We start from the raw sequence: 6,743 nt of genomic DNA, 5'->3' as shown, positions 1-6,743 counted from the left end.
ATATTCTAGTCTCAAATTTGTTAATTTAAGCATATTCTAAATAAAGGGCAAGCTGCGTATCTCAATAAAATAGGTGCGTGTATTTTAAAATTATGCCTAGTATCTTGGCATTCTTGATATATTTTCATCATGAAAATCAATTATGCGAGCGCGAGCTGAAAATATTTGATCATCTGATCTGAAAACTATGAATTTAAGCACTGATTCAAGCATTGTGTAGGAAAATATTGTTAGGTGCCGTGATATTATGGATCGCTCTTAATAGAATGATGTGAACGCGAAGCGCAAGCTGATATTTTTGTTATTTTTATTTTGATCTACCTGGGCGTATTAGGAAATTTTGTCATCATATGAAAATAATGACTCTCTTCTATTCCTCTTCCTAAGCACGAGAAAATTCCAATCTGAAGAAAGGGACAATTTAATTGTTAGGAATTCATGAAAATGTTATTACTGTTACTAATAGGCCTAACGACAGCTCAAAATTGATTGATTAAGGACTGAAAAAATGACATTTTAAGCACTTTTTAAATATGAATATAATGCATTGGTTAATATATTTGTAACAATTAATGCGGGTGCCAATCGCAATGTCGTGAAAAGTGGATTTTAAGTATATAGAATAACGTATTATTATTATAGAGGTATACATTATTCACCAATCAAAATGAGAGCGTGCAGCGCTGGCCGATGGGTTTTGACAATTAAACCTGAAAAGTGATATTTTGAGAAATTTAAAGAATGCACAAAGAGAATATGTCCTTGACAACAAATAATGCGAGCGCGCAGCGCGAGATGGAAATGTTTATATACTGAGACCAATAACGGACATTTTACAGAGCACGTTTTGAAAATCAGCTTTTAAATCAAACAAACAAAATCAGCTTGTAAATTAAACAAAACATAGAAAATTCGATGTCACAGCTGAAATATGTTTGTATATTGACTTCAAAACTTGATATCAGCCTATTGAGGAAAAATCTTACGTATCTCATCAAACATGCAATGTGAGCGCGAAGCGCGAGCAAAAGTTTTATACAGTTTTTAAGTCTTCCCCTCACCTTATTTTATTTATTCGTCTTCCTCCTCTTGTTTCCCTTCTTTTTCTCAGCCCCCCCCCCCCTGGATCCGCCTATGTAAACTTGAAAAGCAAAAAACAAACAAACAAAACGATTTCACTGCAAAATGAAGGTCGTTTTGGTGTCAAATACGGTTTTAACACAAGATGTTGGTCATTTTCATGCATTTCTCTTAAGTAACACATCTACCAGAATTCCAGGGGGTGCTACCAATGGAAATAATACTCGCAGCACCCCTGGGGAAAATATTGGTAGTGTTTCAGCACTCTCAGCACCCCCTCTGCCCAGGGCCATACCTATCTACCCATTACACCCCTTGTAGTAACATACGGGTCCAGTTAGCATCATTCCTGATACCGCTCAAGCACTAGCGTACAGATGGGGGTTCTTGCCCCCCCCCCCCGAATAAAAAAAGAGAAAACGAAAGAAATAAGGGTGAAATATGATATCATGTACTGAATATGAATAATCTGTAAAAAATCCAACACAAAATTGGATTTTATAATGAAGTTGTCGATTTTTTTTCTCGCTCGTTTCGTTTGCTCGCAACTTTTCATGAATTATAATACGCGATACACCTTATCTAGCCCCTTCATTTTTTTTGGGGGGGGGCCTCATTACGCCACAGCACTCATGTTTTTTTTAGAATCACAGTGGCATAATGAACCAAGCATTTTGAGCGGCGACATGTGTGTAAAAAATTCCGAGCAATCGATAATTTGGGCCTTTTTCAAGTAAAATATATGATTTCGTGATACTCAGCAAGTAATATCACATTTCACCCTTTTCATTCTTTTTTTCTTCGTCGTGTTTTTTTTTTGGGGGGGTGGGGGTAGAGCCCCAGCCCACATCTGTCTACGAATGCAGTATATCGACTTTTTTTTTTTTTTTTTTACAATCACGTATCTCATTATTTTGTTTCCTTTACATCATTCTCTACCAGAGAGCCCCTTTGTGCCATCGACTTACTTTGGATCAGTCCCTTTAACACAATAATTCCTATAACTGAAAATACATAAAAGGCAAAACATACATTACGTATACAGAGTAGGATCTCACCAATTATCCTTGATTGGATTGTATATGCAGACGGAATGTCTGAGTTTGTTAAAATGAGATTTTGTTATGACTAGGAAAAAACATTTAGATTAATTGACATCAAAATCAATCCTCCCCGCTTATCATGATCAATAACCAACACAATGCTAATTAAACAGGATTTGTTTTCAAATTAGGAGAATGTGGTTCAGCCATTAGGGCGAACGTCGCATCATTTGTCACGTTGATTTTAAGTTTGAAAAATTGAATGTATCATTATAAATATCAGAGCAACGAAATATCTCGTCAGAGGAGTTATTCTGCGTGAGTATTGTTTGAAAATAAAATGCCAAAATTTGCTAGCAGCTTTCCTCCATATCGTATGCTGGTATGGCAAAAAAAAATCAATGAAACGTCATTTTTTGAGAAAACTGAAAATGTTTTTACTGTACTTTTACTGTATCAATAGACACCTTTTCCTGAAAAGAAAATGAAAATAACTCATCACGAACCAGTATTTTATATTACTGTATATGGGACAGCTACTCGTTTATGACGTCACAAATGCCCAATAAATTACTGATCATTCATGCTAGAAAAAACCAAGAGTTATGAAATGATAATAAATTTTAAAGATGTATATATCACGTTATAAACGAAATGAATTATAGTTTTTGACAAGTTTTTTTTGTGAAAATGAAAACAAAAAAGAAGATCACAACCCAATGCATAGAAAGAGCCAACGGTCGAGCAGTCGCCAATACAATACTTGGGCCATCAGCGTAACGCATTTCATTCAGTCTGGTGTATTATGTGTGATTGGGTTTATAGAATTGACAAGTAAAGATTTTCTGTCATTTCGTCAATTAGGCCAGACACGTTTGATCCTTTACTGTTATTATCTCGTGCTTTTAACTATACGACATGTTTGGCTAATGAAGTATTCGCAAAGCTCACGACTTTTGACGCGCGTTTTTGTTGACCGCAGACGGTACGACTACTATGACTATAGCATAATGATAACAGGCAGTGCATTGGTATTAGAAAATCGTTCAAAAATCTTTTCTACTGGGACATACATGTACATGTCACTTCTCCAATGCGTGGTTAATGAGTTTAAGTATCAAATATCATATTCTGATAAAGGAATTACTAATATTTTAATTACTGGTTTAAGTTCAATAGAGTGACATACTATAAACCCGAAATAATCAAGGTTGTTGTTGTTACTTTGAATAGGTTAACTAATCAGTTTTGACTATTGTTGCCTTGTTAATTTGCTTTCCTTTTTTCCCCCAAAAAATAAAAATTCTCTTTGTTGAATCTATGGCAAAAAGAAGCTGCGGAAAACTGCTTATCTAAAAAAAATAAAAGAGAGCCAATGGAGTAAATTAGAGAGTCAAAAGCTTTCGATCCTCCCAGAATCTTCGTCATCTTCGTCGGAAACAAAATGCTCCGACGAAGATTCTGCTAGGATCGAAAGCTTAGGCCCCTTTTGACTCTCTAATTTGTTGAATCAATATCAGTTAGAAAAAGTAAAGAAAAGAGAGGAAAGAAAAGTTCTTAGGAAATCGTGCAAGATCACCTCTCCTGCCCTGTATCTATTAAGGATACTATCACGATATATTCATGATATTAGTGATTGATTGATTTTTGTAGGAAGTGAGGACGCCTATATCAACGTGATCACCGGTCAGATGCGTATAGAGAGACTCTAGCAGGGGATGACAAACATCGGGGGGGGGGGGGGCTGGGGGTTGGGGCTGGTCTTCTGGTGAAGTCATGTTACAAACGTTAAGCGCCAGTTATAGAACTTATCAAAATACCCGCAAAGTTAAGTCACCCACACATTCAACCACTCTGAGGGAATTGCATGTGTGTATAATTGGAAATGATGATGTAATGTAAAAAAAAAATCCAACTAAAATTATTTATGTTTTATTTTGAAATCCTCATGATATCAGGTCGCCGAATATTAATTCAACCAAAATATGGATTGATTAAGCTAAGTTCAATGTGTTGAAATATAAAATACGGATCAGGTTAGTCCTAAAATCTGTCCGGGGGAGGGGGCTCCATGTTCCAGGTCACAACAATCCAGTATTAAATAGAAAAAGTAAGATCTGACCAACAGCAAATTGTCAAGTCGGACGTCTTGCCCCCCCCCCCCCTTTTTTCCCCAAAACCACTGACGAACTGTTTTAAAGTCATGTATTATCACGAACAAAATCTTAAAATACTATATGGCTTTATTTGATTTTACCTATGTACGTTTTACCGAGGTTAAATAGATACCATACAATACAATACGATGAAAATAATGACTTCTAGGATTACTTGAAATAAAAAAATACATAACTTCATGATCTACACACAATGAAACAATAATGTCTCTTAATGCATCTCTTTGTAGATTTATAGGTCTATGTCTTCTTTACCTCTAAAGGGTTATTAAAAGTTATTAATAAGAATTCATGTCAATAACAAGGATAAATAAAGTTGAGAAAGGACCTCACCGTGAAACCTTACAGCTTCAATAATGATTTGTGCGTATGGAAAGATTATGATACACATGTTTGTCATTCGTAGATTGAAAAATAGACAAAATCAAAACTAGATCAGTTAGCGAATAATTTAAAAGCACAATATCGAGAAGAAGTCAAACTTGATCTGCGTTTCCTCCATTTTCATCGGAATTGATATGCTCTGTCCTATGAAATCATGCCAAGTATATCTCGTCTAATTTTACGATTCATTTGATGAATAATCAAACACAAAAATTATTCAATAAAACCTTGGTGTCTTGTATAAAGAGAAATATCACAGTATAGTATTAATTATAATTGGAAATTATATTTAAACATTCTAAATTCAGTTTTAGTATGTAAAGCATGATTGATACGTGTTAGAGCATGAGCTGTTTTGGCATCATTAATGAAATAGAAAAGATCAATAAAGCAGGCGCTACAATGTCAGAAAATATAAGTATATTTTCGAACATAATATAAGTTTTTTTATGCGCTATTTTGTTTTTCCCTCTGATAAGACACATTCCTTCTGATTCCTCAAAGCATGGACCTACTAAAAAGGTCCATGCTCAAAAAAGGGGAAGAAAGAAATCCCCACAAATAATCAGTGACACCAAGGTGAGATACTTCTCATTTTAATTGACAACTACTCTATAGGATTAAGGAAACAGTGGGGGAATCTTAACCCTTTGTTAAGGGGTCCAGACGCTATTAATACTTAATTCGTTCCCCCATTTATTGTAAGTCAAACAGGTAAGATTTATTTAACTCATTCTCACTCCCCCTCTCCCAAACTCTATCTCTGTTTATCCCTTCTTCTCGGAGTCATGCTGAGTGTAGAGGGGCTGGCGCCAAACCTGACGGATTACCCACCGGACATCTAGCGCTACAATATCACGCGGCATTCACGTCTCACTATAGCAGCTAATGAAGGACCGTTTCATCGTGTGAACTATTAAAGTATCTGAAATACCTACCCCAGTCCCTCCCCCAGTTTTCAAAGTTTGTCATTCCCAAGAATCATGAGCAACAACAACATGTTAAGGCCAAAATAAACACCATTATGCATTATTATTTTCATAATTTATATATCAGTTTGGATAAAGATGATAATGTACGAATGATGCGACGTACGCGACGAAGACTAGCTCATTAGAGCTCCACTCATGAGACATTATCTCTTCATGGTTCGCTGATCCTTTATAACTACAATGAAACCTGTCAGATCCGGGACCAGCGTGAGCCTTGATGGCTTTTATGACATGGACAGGACATGACAGATAAAGGTCTCGGTCTATTCAAAGTACATTAACTCGATAAATTAATGGGCAAAAGAGGAGTGGAGACGATAATCAAGAGTGCAGAAAGGTAATTAAAAAAGTGGCTTAATAGAAAGGGTAATGAAGTGAGAGAGATTAAAAAGAAAAATAGAGATAGCGAGAGTGAGAGTGAGAGAGAGAAGGGGGGGGGTGGAGAGGGAGAGGAGGGGGGGGGGGGAAGACGGAAGAGAGCCAGGGTGTATACGAAGATGGAAACAGGTAAGAAAGAAATAATTTCTCAATATGTCTTTCAGACAGGTAGTTCTAGTTTTGTAGATTTTTATAAAACCACCAATAAACGTTTTCTTTTTTTATCTTTAAGTGGACATTAATTATATTTGCCTTCCAAATGCGATTACTAGTCATCTAATGAAGATAGCAAAGTGTCCATTCACCCACTAAAGTCTCAATAGCGTAATAATAGGGATTGAATCTTCAATAACGTGAACAGTCAATATTCAGAGCGAGAAATTGCTACTACAAACTAACTTACTAAAAAAAAGTCCATCTAAACATAGCACATATAAATCATATTGAGCCCCCTCCAACTGACATGCAGTTACACACTTGCTTCATCTTAACTACGCCCTTATGCGAAGGTGTACCCCAATGCGTTACATTCCTTTTTTGAGAGGGGGGCGCTCTTCCATGAACGAAATTCCGCGTTTCACAGAATCGTCGAAGTATATAGGCTACATCGGGATATCCGAAATAACAGTCGCAATACATTTTAGAAGTCACTATGGGATTCGGATTCAGCATAACAATTAGAACTTCAG

Source organism: Lytechinus variegatus, chromosome 5 (assembly GCF_018143015.1).
Source record: "Lytechinus variegatus isolate NC3 chromosome 5, Lvar_3.0, whole genome shotgun sequence".
NCBI lineage: Eukaryota > Metazoa > Echinodermata > Echinoidea > Temnopleuroida > Toxopneustidae > Lytechinus > Lytechinus variegatus.
This window is presented reverse-complemented; position numbering follows the sequence as displayed.